General features: G+C 35.9%; 1 long non-coding RNA gene across 1 annotated transcript; it reads left to right on the top strand.

Moving 5' to 3' along the window:
- Positions 1-8,034: 8,034 nt before the first annotated feature.
- Positions 8,035-9,923, top strand: LOC126703998 (uncharacterized). The gene is made up of 2 exons (XR_007648173.1): positions 8,035-8,165; positions 9,753-9,923. It is a non-coding gene; the product is annotated as an uncharacterized LOC126703998 (long non-coding RNA).
- Positions 9,924-14,603: the final 4,680 nt, after the last annotated feature.

The raw sequence follows: 14,603 nt of genomic DNA, 5'->3' as shown, positions 1-14,603 counted from the left end.
TCAATAAAAATAATAAACAAATTAAAAATAATAAACAAATTAAAAATAAGAAACATTAAACATAGATTTCAGATTTAAATGACCAAACAATGTGAGACTTGGTTATGATAAACCACATGGAGCTTAGTTTGTATAGCCACCCAAATATGGTCAAGCTCTTTTGATTTTATGGAAAAAAAAAAAAAATTCATCAAACATGTAAAGGACTCATAATTGATTTGAGAAATCAATTAAACCAAAATGAAATTTAGAGAAAATTATAATACTAAAAAGTAAAAAGTCATAAATTTGTTAAATATTAAACTAAATTCCAAAATCAACCCCAACTTGAACACCAGAATTAGTGAGTGTGGAAACAGGTGACATAGATCATGGAAAAATTAAGTTAGACAGTTACCTCAAGCTATCCCATTAAAATAAGGGCACGTGAGTGGCATGAGGGGGATAGCAATTGCTATAATGGTTCCAATTTAATTCATCACTGAAGAAAAATGAGGGGAGTAGAATGTGGATACCTCAAGCAATAACAAGAGGTTACCAAATCCTCACAAACATGGGACACGTGGCATGGTAAACACACCAAAGATAGACATGGCATAATAACTGTCAATACTTCAAGTACAAATAGAGGTCTTAATCAACATAAGAAGACCACCACAAACTTGACAAACAAACCAAAGTACTTATTAAGACCACAAACATAGCACTTTTAGAGATCATTAGTTGAATTCTTAAGAAGTAGTCAATAACTTGGTGTTATGATCCTAGTGTCCTCCATTGATTAAGTGTAAGCTTAATTATGTGTTTATAAGCTTTTGGGCACCCTCCCCTTGCAAGCCGGTTTTCAAGGGTGAGTTCTACTTATGGGTTCCTAATATTTGATATCAAAGCCAACCACCATGTCGAGTAATCGGATGTAGCTCATTAAATATGTGATCAAATGAGTTGTGGTTTGGTGGTCGGATATCAGAGGGGCCGACTTAGAGGCTAGATTAAAATGACTGATAGGTGAGTGGAGCCACCAAAAGAGAAAGAGCTATCATCGGGTCAGTGTCTCTAGAGTGAGCCGTCGTGGACATTGGCTGTAAAGTGTGGTGGTATGTTATGATTCTAGTGTCCCACATGGATTAAGTGTAAACTTAACTATGTGTTTATAAGCTCTTGAGCATCCTTCCCTTGTAAGTCGGTTTTTAAGGGTGAGTTATACCTATGGGTTCCTAACACTTGGGACCAAGTAGTTCTTTAGGCGTGTACAAAGATCTTCACTATCTTTTGCTTATAAATTTGTCTCCTTGTACATGCACTTGAGGTTTGAACTGTATATTTTAGTTTGATGCAATATGTTATTGTTAATCTAAGGTCGATATGATTTATTGTTCAAGTAAAAGTAATTTAGTGTTACTGTGTTAGTACAATCCAAATATAGAATTTATGGTCAAGTTCATTTTTGGAATTTTTACTCTGGTAAATGTACCATATTGCTCCCTAGTGCTAAAAAAAAGTATTAAAAAAAAGAGAGAGAATTAAGGTTGCAAAATGATGTATCCATAGTCTCATTTAAATGTGGAAATTTTAACAACTGTCGCGTCTTCTCCTTAAAATATTGATTAATGAGGCTTCTACATAATTTCCATGGAATGTTGTTCGATCAAGATTATGCCTAGATAACTAGAACTTAGAATTTGATTCCTGAATGTGATGATTTTGGGTGTATTTTTTTTTTTTTGGATGAAAATTTTCATTTTGGAATTATAGTGAGTTTTTGGGTGTTTTCGAAAAACATCTTTCATGGAAACCATTTTGTTTTTTAGAAAGGGGATTTTCGGAAAAAAGGCTTTTTTTTTTTTACTGTAAAAAGGCTTTTCTTGGGAACCATATTTTTGGAAATATATTTTTGAGAAAACATCTATTGTAATTCTTGGAAAAAAATTTCATTAAAAAAAATTTTGGGAAAGTTTTTTTTTTTTTTTTTTTTTTTTTAGGGGGTGGTTGGAAACTGATGAGTCAAAAATTTATGATTATCATTCATTTGAGATCATCATTAACCAAGAGAAGACGTTACGCATTTATTACGCTCATTGAAGATAAAGTGTAATGGACGGAGTAACGGTCATAGAGTGAATTGTGAACTTCAGACCAAGATTTTGTAATGCACTAGCCGTTGAGTATAAATATAACAATTCATTGCCGATTAATGAGACACGCAACTATAAAAAAAAGAAGGTAACAAAAGTTAAAGGTACACAGAAAATACTCTACGAAAATCATTCTCCAGTCAATTCTCTCTAAAATCTCTCTCTTACTGACTTGAGCATTGAAGGCGGTTTGGCTAACATTGAATCATTCAAGACACTGATGCCATTGCAAATGACCCCAGACGAGGTGATGTGCAGGGCATTCCCAACGACATTGAAAGGAGCAGCCAGAGTATGGTTCAGCAAGATACCCCCAGGAACTATTGCAAATTTTGAACAACTTAGCAAGGTTTTTGCTCGTCATTTTATTGGGGGGCAAAGACACAAGAAGCCAACCGGTCATCTTCTTAACATTCAACAGGCAGAAGGAGAATCACTAAGACAGTATGTGACCCAATTCAATAAGGAGCTACTGTAAGTAGACGAAACTAAAAATCAAGTCATCCTAACAACTTTCCAAGCAAGATTGCTACCCGGGGATTTTTTTCTTCTCAATCACCAAAAGCCCACCAAAAACGGTCATGGAATTGCTTCAAAAAGCTCAAAAGTACATGAATGCAGAAGATGTGGTGCTTGCAAAAGAAATGAAAGGAAAAAGGAAGAAAGACGATGAAACAAGTAGCAATCGTGATAAGAAGAAGGAAATACAAAGTGTTGGGTAGATCGCAGAAAAGAAGAAGGAACTTCTAGATAGGGGGCCAAAGTTCACTAACCTTACCCTCTAATAATGCCAATTGAGCAAGTCTTGATGCAGATAAGGGACAATCCCTCCCTGCAATGGCCGAAGCCAATCAATACTCCAATAGAAAGAAGAGACAAGAACAAGTACTGTAGATTCCACCAGGACCACGGACATCGCACCGATGAGTGTAGACATTTAAAAGACCAGGTGGAGACTTTGATCCAGTAAGGGAAGTTACAGAAGTATGTCAGGAAAATGAAGCCCCATGGACACCAACAGAAGGATGATAAAGACAGAGATTGAGAAGCAGGAGATAGCAAACCTCCTGTAGAAGAGATAAAGATGATCTTAAGAGGATTGATGGTAGGCGGAACGTTGAAGTCCCTGAAAAAAGCCCATGAGAGAGAAATAAATAGTGACCATTCATGACTCCCTCCAATAAAGATGCCAAGGAATGACGAACCTGATATCATCTTCTTAGAGAGACACGGTCTGGCATTAGACAACCCCATGACGATTTACTGGTAATCATGCTCAGAGTAGAGGAATTCAACATCCACCAGGTACTTATTGACAACGGAAGCTCAACAGATATCATGTGATGCCCTAATTTGATTGATTGTATGAAGTGTGTGGGTGTGTGATGAGTCCCACATTGAGAATTTACTGGGTAGATTTGAACTTTATTAACAACTATAAGGAGCTTTAATTGTGACTTGTCCTTTTGAGGTATAGCGCAGATGTGGCTAACGCTTTTCCTTAGGTCGTTACATATGGTATCAGAGCCGGCCCAGTAACCCTGTGTGGGCTCAGAGACACTACCCACAAAGTGGACCCTAACGAGGACGTTAGGGATTTAAGTGGGGGAGATTGTGATGCCCCAATTTGATTGATTGTGTGATGTGTGTGGGTGTGTGATGAGTCCCACATCGGGTATTTACTGGGTAAATCTGGGCTTTATTAACAACTACAAGGAGCCTCAATTGTGATTAGTCCTTTTGAGGTATAGCACAGATGTGGCTAGCGCTTTTCCTTGGGTCGTTACATATGGTATTAGAGCCAGGTTATGATTCTGTAGACAATTAGGACTTCTGATGTTTTTGTATAGGATGTGGAAGAATAGGCTTGAATCATTGGATAATCAATGGGTATTTTTATGGGTTTGATAATTTTTAGAAGTTGTGTGCCTGTATGCTTAGGATCATAAGAATAGTGAAATCTTTAGTATCTCTTGTATTCTATGATTTTTCTTTGGGGTTTATCCAACTCTAAGGTGTTGTTTGTTTAGTTATAGGAAAATGTCACCCCGCAATTCTACCCCTTCTAGTTCTAAGTCAAATCCTGAAAACCTTGAGGGTGTTTTTAATGCTATTAGAAGTCTTGTAGAAGTGGTGGAAAAACATGTTAGTACTAGTGGAACAGCTAAGCCCAAAGATGCTGAGATTGAAGATGTACCATTGAGCAATTCAGGAAAATGGGTCCTCCTTCATTTTTAGGAAACCCTAATCCTATAGAAGCAGAGACTTGGATAATGCAAATGGAGAAAAATTTGATGTGGTTGGTTGTACTGAAGTGCAAAAAGTCTCTTTTGCTTCATTTATGCTGAAAAGGGAAGCAGAGCATTGGTGGAGATCCTCTAAAAAGACTTTGCCACTTGAGGAAGATGAGATATTGACTTGGACTATTTTCCTTGATGCTTTTTATGAGAAATATTTTCCAGAAAGTGTACGAGATGAGAAAGAAGTGGAGTTTATGGAGCTCATTCAAGGGAATAAAACGGTGTTACAGTATGAGGCTAAATTTACTGAGTTGGCTTGATTTGCTCCTTATATTATGTCTGATGATGTTAGGAAGGCTAAGAAATTTCAAAGGGGTCTACGACCAAGTATCAGAACTAGGATGGTAGCGTTATGATTGAAGGCTTATTCTAAGGTAGTAGAGACTGCAAAAGTTGTTGAGAAGGAATGTGAAGACTATCAGAGGATTCGAGATCAAGATAAAAAGAGATCCAAGCCTGAAGGATCTCAAAAAGAAAATGAAAATGACAAACTGTAAAGTTGTGATTTACAACTATGTTTTATGTTGGGTTTATTCCATGACAAAAAGTGTTGTAATTGCTTTAATTTTATTCTTTGTATTTTGTGGGATTTTATTGTATTGGGTTTAGTATCAAGTTTGTGAAGAATCAGTGGATTTCATGAGAAGCTAACCTACGAAAGAGCCACTTGAGAAGCACATGTCTGGAAGCTAAAGAGTCGTGTCAGGCTATCGTTTTCGCGAGTGTTTCACGAGTAAGGCCTTCTCGCGAGATAGCATGAAACTTTCTACTTGGAAGTTTTTTTAAGTGTGACTTGTTTACCCTTCACCCATGCTATATATACCCTCATTACCTACAAATGTAAAGGAGGCCATTCAGAGAGAAAAACCCTATATAGATTTTCTATAACACACACCCATCTTTTTGAGAGAGAGCTACTCATCCTTAATGAGAAATCATTGTAACCTCTTCTCCTTCCCTCTCCCATTATCATACCTTGAGAGGAGATTTATACCCAAACACAATCCACACCTTTTTAGTGTAGTGAGTGTTTTTGGTGTTGCTGGGAAGCATTGGAAGAAGCCAAGGATGTCAGATGCAACATGGAGCTTGTTGCAGGATCCGAAGAGCTAGACAAGACACGGTTTTGAGAAGCCTTGTTGGAATAGGAACTTGGAGGGCTTAGGTACAGCGGGTAGATTAGGCATGGAGGGTCTTTTGCTAACCCATGTATCTCAAATGATTGTCTAGTGAATCGATTATCGCTTGGACGGCGGCAGAGAGCTTTTTCGCCGAGTTCTTCGTTTTCCTCTTTGATAACACATCGGCGTGTTATCTGTGTTTGCATTCTTTTTCCCTACTCTTTTACATTTCATTTTACTGTTGTGATTATATGAATATGTGTTAAAGTAGCTTGTTTGTTTATCTACTCGCATTTACATTATTCCGCACTTAGAATTAAGTTAGTGTAAAATCTATCGAGCCATAACTTTTATTTGGGGGTCTAAGCAGCTCTTGTGTTTTTTTAACACATTTTCAAGATTTCAATTGGTATCGGAGCACATATATTTTTGTGGGAGAAATCTTGAAATCTATGTGTGATTGTTGTAAATAGATCTTCAAGCTTGTCATGAATGATTGGTCAATAGTCTTGTTTGTCTTGATACTTGCATAGACTTGTGCCTATATATCTTCCCACTTTTATTTTTATGTTTTTGCAAATAGAGCTCTCCAAATGTAAATCTCAAAATGAAAAAGAGATTATGAGCTGCAAAAGCCTATTGCACATACTAGTATTTGACTAGGAAAAAGAGAAAGCGACCTTTTAAATTAAAATGTATGGTGCTAAAAAAGCCAATGGCTAAATCACAATATTGAAATATCAAAAATTTCAATCACTGATCTCAAAAAGAGATGTATTATCCAAAAAAGGATCAAATGTCATGAACTATGCAGAAGCCAAATGAAAAACTTCTAAATTTTGTAATCATTCTCTTGTAGGAGGTCATATATGCTCATTTCTATAATTGAGATAGACTACTTGATTTCGTATCAGTTGTGTATGACTTGATTGAATTGATCATTGAAACTTCACTCTAGTCTAAGGACTATTCCACACTTGATCCACACACACAACACACAAGTTTAATGTTCAATGAATGCTTATTTCATTTGTGTGGTTGTACATGTTCAAATGTGATGTGTGTGTGCTCAACCATATGTGGATCAAACCAAAAAGATTTTTGTTCTTTTTGTTTGCTTTTGGAAGTGATTTGTATCACCCATGTTTTTCAAATTGTTTTTGTGTGAAAAACATGCTTTCTGGGTGTTTTTGTGACCCATTTCATGTGTAAGCTTAGCTGGGAGTAAAATGGTCAAATTCTCAAGTTTTTCAGCTTTACACAGAGAGTTTCGCGGCTGTTTTGAGAGTAAGGCTTACTAGCGAAATACCAGTAAAATTTCGCGGGATTCTAACCAACGAAATTACCAGCGAAAATTTCAAGATCAGCTTCTAAATGGCATTTCATGGGACATTTGTTTTAAACTTCTCCCATCTTCTCCCAAACCCCTGTTTTATTGTTTCTACATCAAAACCCAACTAAATTCAAGTGTTTTTCATTCCATTAACATCTCTAAGGTAATCTTTAACTCTTTTCATTGATTTTGATCCTTAGATTATGTTTTTTGGGAGTTTTATGTTCATAGTTGGGATTTTCTCAAATGAGAGTTGGAAAACTTAATTTTTGTCAATCTTTTTTATTGGGCTTTGTTTTAAATGATGATTTTCTTTGGTTGTTGGCCCCTTGTGGCAAAAATAACATGTATTTAGGCAAGATTTTCGTATGTTCATGCATTTTTTAACATACATGTGTAGTGTGTGCACTCTAAGTGTTTGATAAAATGCCCAAATGACATTTTATTGTTGTTTTAAACTCCGATGAGTACCAAATTTTGGGGATCATCATAATTATTCATGTTTATCATGTTTTGATCATTGGTGGTGTGTTTTATACACTTTGCCTCATGAGTGCTTATTCATTCATTGGTCATGCATCTTACATGCACACTAGACGCACACTAGATGCACATTTGCAGCACACACTTGATCACTTGACATTTTTTTTTTTTTTTCACTTAGGCTAGTTAAGTCTTTTTAGACCTTTTAGCACATACAACATGTTCTTGTGTCTATGTCATGCCTAGGTTTATATCATGTTCCATCATCCTTAGCATGTCATGTATACTTGAACTTCGTTTCTAAATAACTGTAATATGCTAAGTATTTTGTTAGTTGTCCTGTTGCGAAAGAATTTGTAATAATAGCATCTCAAGTTTCTTAACCTCGAGATTCAATTAAAAATCGAGCTTTTAAGACTCGTTTTTGTTGTTTTTCAGTTGCTGACATGGCGAAAGTTTCCACTTGGATAGCGAGTTTATAAAACTCGATTTCCAAAATCGAGTTTTATAAACTCGGTTTCGCTTTAACGTTTTTTTCCCTTCCCATTTAAAACAATCTACAATCTCAGACTCGTTCAAAATCTCTCAATCTCAGACACCGCTTTCTCAAACTCTTCCCCTCACTGTGAAAATTTCAAAATCAACTCACTTTCAGACACTCCGCTCTCTCAAACTCGTCGTGCCGAAGGTGCTGCTCCCATTGACACTCAGCCACCGAAACTCAGTTCTGCTTCCATTGACAGTCAGGCACTCAAAGTCAGTACTGCTCCCATTGAACCACCGTGCGCCTAAGGTACTCTCTCTTTCTCCAACTTCAATCTTAGGTTTTGGAATTTCATGATGTTACCTATTTTGTTTTTCAATTTCAGATCTTTCTGGGTTTTGGTGGTTCATGTCATTTCAGTAAATGCATGTATATTATTCTGTTTGGTTGTTTGGGAAATTAAATTTTTTTAACTGATTGAGCATTTGATTGGGTTTCATTAGTGTAAAAAGTGTTAATATCTGGATTACATTGATATTTAATCTAGTTTGTTGGGGTTTCATTTGATTTGTTTGTGGGTTTTGTTTGATTTGTTTGTGGGTTTTGTTTGATTTGTTTGTGTATCTTGTTTCATGGTATTTTCATTGATTTGTTTTGGGTTTGTTTTAATTTTCTGTATGTATTTTCGTTTGTGGGTTTGTAAAGCAAATTATGGGTTTGATGAAATGCTTCTATGAACGGTGTATGAGTTGTGAAGTAATAAGTGAGAATATTCATTTGAAAAAAATGAGAACTTACACCAGAACATCTGTATTTGAGCGTGGACTGGGTTTTGGGGTTGTGCCCCATTTGGTTCAGCCATGGGAATAAGGAATGAGTCATTGTTTGGTTTCCATAGATTGATATCTGTCAATCTTTATCATTCTAAACAGAAAGAGACCAAAGAAAACAAAGAAATCATTGATAAAACTCAATTTCTAATAGTTCAATGGGTTAAGTGTAATGAAGATAATAGTTTAGTGTGAAAAAGTGTAATTTGCTCTTGTTTTTATAGGCTTATTGCTGTTAATTCAAGAGCTAAAGTAGCTTCCTCATTCCTTTCTTCATATTGTTAGGAATAAACCACTTCTTTTGATAGTATATATCGATTTCGATGTTGAGAGCTTCAATTTGTCCATCATCATTGTGAAAATTAACTTTAGCTATAATGCTCTTATAGTTAATTTAAACTAGATGATGTCCCGTGCGATACACGGACTATTTTACAATTTCACTTGAATGTGTTACATGACAAAACCATAGGCTACCATAACCGAATGAATTATATATATATATCCCCTAACCAATTCGAAATGAGAATGAGGACAAAGAGAATGAGAACCTCTTAATCTCATTCTTTGAATAAATATGCCAAGGTACCACAATGAAAAATTTGAAATAATTTTCTTTTGTGTTGTCCCTGTTCTGTTACAACTGCATTGTTTAATGTCAAGATGTGTCTCCTCTTTTTTATTTTTTTGGATAGTATAGATATGTCTCCTTTAGTTGCATTGTTTCATTCTTGTAGGTGTCTTTGTCACTTCTCTACCTCTCTCTCTAAATGAACAAGCTTATTCTTGTGGGGGTATAAACCCAATTCTAAAGTACATTGATTCAAAGAAAAAGCAGAATTAATGAAAGTAGTAATTTAATTTGGTACAGAATTCAATTTCTTTTAATTGTAAAAGTTTACAAAATTATTCCAACTCCAAAAAATTCATTATGTTTTTTTCTAACTTACCAATTCTAATTTCTTTGATTGCTTAAACATCATCGATTTGCATTAGTTCTATTTTTGGTATGATTGTTTTGGTTTTTCACAATATTATTAGTAGCTTGAAGTTAATGTATGTGCAGCATTGGAGCTCCAACTAAGAGGCCATCTCCCTTCCTTATTGCTCCTTTTAAAGAAGTGGGGTGGCTTCAGCAGTTTCCTTGGCCAATTGAGGCCTTGATGCCATGCTTATGATCACCTGCGTGGACTTTTTTTTTTTTTTTTTTTTTTTTTTTTTTTTTTTTTTTTTTTTTTTTTTTCAGATTTACAACTTGCCCAAATATAGTCATACTATTTCACAATCTGCTTAAAGAATTATGTTCTTGCATTTACATAATATAATGGCCAGATTGTTGCTTTGTATGAAAAGGATATGGGTGCAGGTGACTGGTCACTTCTAGAGGTTGGCCTCCAACCTGATTCAAATAAACGTGTAATGATGCTCCTGCTTAGTTAAAAATCATAAGCATGGGTCAGTTGTTTACTGGTCGAACGTGTTCTTAATACACTTTCTGCTTCACTTGCTTGCCTTAGAGCACATTTCTAGGCCCTTTCTTTCTATCAAAACTTTGCAGGCTTTGAACTAACAATTTTTTATTCCGTTTTATGATGTATATTCCTTTTTCTTGTGCTAACCTGCTGCCCAATATTTTCTTAATGTGCATTTATATGTTCTTCTCCTAGTTGACTTTTGAAGTAAAAGTTTCTATCTTTGCAGACTAACGTGGCAGTACACATGACCATTTATGTAAATGAAATTAATATTTTATTTTTACTAGTTAGACATATAACATTTTTAATCTATCACTTAACAACAGAGACCATTTTAAGACAAAATTAAAAGATTAGGGACCAAACCGACACAACAAAAAGATTAGGGACCAAATTGAGATTAGGCACCAATTTTATAATTTCCCTAAAAATATATAGTGTTTCTCCGTAACTAGATGCGGTACACCGCAGCAGATAACACAAGCCTGCTAACAGAGCACTTTAAAATCTTTTATTCTTCAAGTGCCGTTACTCCATTGAAGCACCTAACCCCAGTCATAACTAGAGTCCTCCATCAAACTCTAAACTCTGACCTGATGCCAAATCCTTCTAGTTATTGAGCAATCAAAGAAAATGTAGTCCCTAATCTTCCCTTTGCTTTGAAATCTTCCTCCAACCCCAAGATTAATTTTCTCTGAACCTTTAAGTTTTAACAACCCAAAAGCTTTTAACCCAAGCCACCCAAATTTATCCGGTCAGGACAAAAAGATTTCAAATATGCTTCATTATGACAAATTTTTTCTAATCCTCAAGTTTTTTAACCTCAAGCCCCCTTCTTTCCCTTCCTATGAAACTGTTAAACTTACTGTCCAAGCTCCTAATAACCTTTTTAGGGAGAATAAAAACCCCAGGCCAGTACCCTTGAACCCTGAACAGAATAGATTGAATAAGTCGAAGTCTCCCAACAATAGAGAGATTCTTGGTAGTTCATGAGTTTATACAAGTTGTGATTTTCTCAATGAAAGGCTTATAATATTTACAAGACAGCTAGGTACCAGATATTTAAATGATTGAACTTTAAAAGATCTTCACTCTGTTATATTGTTTGTTGATCCCCTCCAAAGTGGAAACTTCACTCTTAGTAGCATTTGCTGTCATGCCAGATAAAATTGAAACTCAGCACCTTGTTTCGAACAACCTCTAGCTTTCCTCCAGCATTCTCAAGTTACTGCAACAGATTCCCAAAAACTTTCTCATACCAATCCTTAAGTCTCAACTTTCCAACCTCCAATCTCTTATAGACCTTCCTCTGTCTATGTATGTAATGACACAACTAGATTGTGCTCCAAAAGAAATGGCAAAATTTGGTATTTGGCCTTTGTCAATAGGTTAATTCTTGAAATTTTTATGGCGACCCTCTCAAAATTACCAATCTTAGTACTGGTTAAGCACTTATAACCCCACTCTTTTTTATGGGGGCTAAGAACCAAGAACAAAAAGACTTGCAACAAACTAAATCTGGTTAACCACTTAACCCTGCTTGGTGCTAATAAAATAGTAATTCTCGAATCATATGATGACAGTTTTGCTATGAAGTCTCAAATGTTGACAAATGGTCTCCAATGAGATGGCTCTAGCTCAGTAAACAGAAAATGAAAGATTGATTTTTTCCCCATGTTTGGTAGAATGGAGTAGTTGAAATTAAGAAAAAATTAAAAGTGGTCAGATTATTATTTTCTATATGGGTTCATGCTTTTAATCTTCCCAACATGGGAAGCAAATATGGAAAAAAAAATAAAGGTTTTCTTTGCGACGAGAAGATAAATATTGTCCTAATTTATAATTTATTACTAAAAATAATTCAATAAAATAACACAACCCGCTCCTAAATAGTAATTTTCTTTTAATAGTACTAACAATGTTTAGGAATAAAACATACCATGATAACTTCTAGAAATAGAAGCTATAGTAGTTTGCTTAATTGGGGTAGGTTGCGAACTTACTTTTTTTGAAGAAAATTCTGTTTTACAGTAGCAGGTCATTTTTGTATGAATTGAATCCCTACAAAGTGGACTTGCTTTTTATTTTAAATTAATGGGCACATTGACTGAAACCACATTTGTTTGACTGGATGAATCATTTGATATGTGAAATATAAAATATCCAATGAATTAATGAGATTAGTCAAAAGAAAATCTAATAGTATTTGTCAGCAACTAATTAGTATTAAAACGTAGTGATATTGGTTTCATCAAATAGCAATTATCAATATGATATCACTGCAATATTAATGATGCCATTCCTTAGCCCTTATTAGCTAGTAGCCTCCTAGTACTAAAATATAATCCATATTCCCACTCCAGGTTAACTTCGACCAAACCAATTAAATCTCAATTTGGTCAAGCTTGTGTTTAATTAAATAAAATGAAAAATTGAAGAATCAATTGCCTTGTTCTACACTGGTACTCTAGTAAGACCATTCACTATCACACTCACATTGTGTAGGTCCCACATATAGTACATAAATCTTTATTACTTATATATATATATATATATATATATTTAAAGCATTGCAATTAGCCAATGGCATGCATCCTTGTGTAACTATAAATAGACAAGGTAGTGCATATTGTAGTCATCTGTTATAATTACTTATCAAAAAAATAGTATAGTCATCTTTTATAATCAACAAGAAAGAATAACTGAGAGGCATTTTCCAAGATTTTGTCTCTTGAAGAGTTGAAACAACCCTAGCCTGCTCTAATAAGAGACTTAGCCTTGCCCATCTTTCCAAGTCGTAAACTCATTCTTTCTATCAATTTGGTACTGCATTTTGGTGCTATCCTCTGCCATCCTATGAAACTGGAAAATTAGAGGATCCTTTAATAGTTTTTACTAGTATGAAGTAGTTTGATTTGTCAAATGTACTCAATTCTTCCGCCATTACTAGAAAACATCTCTACTGTAGCTAATCCCACCCAACATTATGGCTGAAGATTCTATGGACAGGTGTTTCTATTAGTGATCTTTATAGTGAAGAAGTTAAAGCTTCTGTTACATTCTACTTAATTTGACAATATTTCCATGTGTTTTTAGAACAATAAAATGAACTACTATATGAAGAAGCACATTGTGTTTATTAATGCTTCTCAAGCATTTTGACATAATTACTCATCATTGTTTTTGAGTTTTCTGTAAACAAAGTCGTCTTATTAAATAATGCTAATAAGCTGCTCTTCAGTATAGATTTTCCCTGCATGTAGAGTAGCACTCCTTTGCCCCTACACTATTAATGATCTCACAGTTGCACTGTTTGCAGTATGGAGCCTCAGATCGATGAGGAGCTAGAGGTCTTGGACCCTGGTCCGCGTCAGAGGTCATTGTTGACACGACAGCCATATCATCGATCAGAGGCCATTTGGAATGGCAAGGTGAAATTTCTAGTTCTAACAACTGCTTTAATTTTTACGTTGTTTTTGACTGTTAGTTAGCAAGTTCTTTTAATGTTGTATTTCTAGTTCTAACAACCGCTATAATTTTGATCGATTTTGTAGGACTCGGGCCCACTTACATGCCGTGGTCGCACTAAGGAGATGGCAAACGTTCAGATGCAAGATAATCGAGCATTGACATTATCAAATTGCTAAGGCTAGAAGGATTGTTTAGAGCCCCTTCAAGAGAGATAGATCATTGCCTAATATCGGCCCTAGTTGAGCGACGGCGGCCGGAGACTCATACTTTCCATCTTGCACATGGTGAGATGTCAATCACCCTACAAGATGTGGAGGTAATTTTCGGACTTCCTATAGACGGTAACGTCTTGGTTGGGCCGACTGCTGTGGTGGATGATGGGGGTTGGAGGCACCTATGTACGGAGTTGCTTGGTTTTACTCCGCCGAATGATAATAAAACTTTGGTGGGGCAAGAATTCTCATCAGCCGACTTGTTGAGGCCATTGCAGCGCCATTGCCTCATGATGCAACGGAGATGCAGATACACCGGTATGCCCGGTGCTATATTTTAGCACTAGTAGGGGATAAACTTTTCATGGACAAGTCAGGAGATAGGGTGCATCTGATGTTCCTGGACTTCATGCGTAAACTTCGTGATCCGCCACAGTATAGTTGGGGTAGTGGTTGCCTGGCCTGGTTATACAGGGAGTTGTGTCGGGCAAGCGAGAAAGGGGCATCGCAGATTGGTGGGGCGTGCACCTTGGTCCAGTATTGGGCATGGGCAAGGTTGCCATTCTTGTGCTCGAGGATAGAGCCCCCACCTGGATGTGATTATGGCCCATGGCCATATGCTCCACTTGCATTTAAGTAAGTCTTTTCCTGATACCAAGTGTGTTCTGCAATGTACTCTTCTTAGTAACTAAATTATATTATCGTTCTTGTGTTATTTGCTCGTAATTGTAGGTGGGTGCGGGTGCGGGTGCCAAGCCC

The sequence above is a fragment of the Quercus robur genome, chromosome 2, assembly GCF_932294415.1.
Source record: "Quercus robur chromosome 2, dhQueRobu3.1, whole genome shotgun sequence".
Classification (NCBI taxonomy): Eukaryota; Viridiplantae; Streptophyta; class Magnoliopsida; order Fagales; family Fagaceae; genus Quercus; species Quercus robur.
This window is presented reverse-complemented; position numbering and strand designations above follow the sequence as displayed.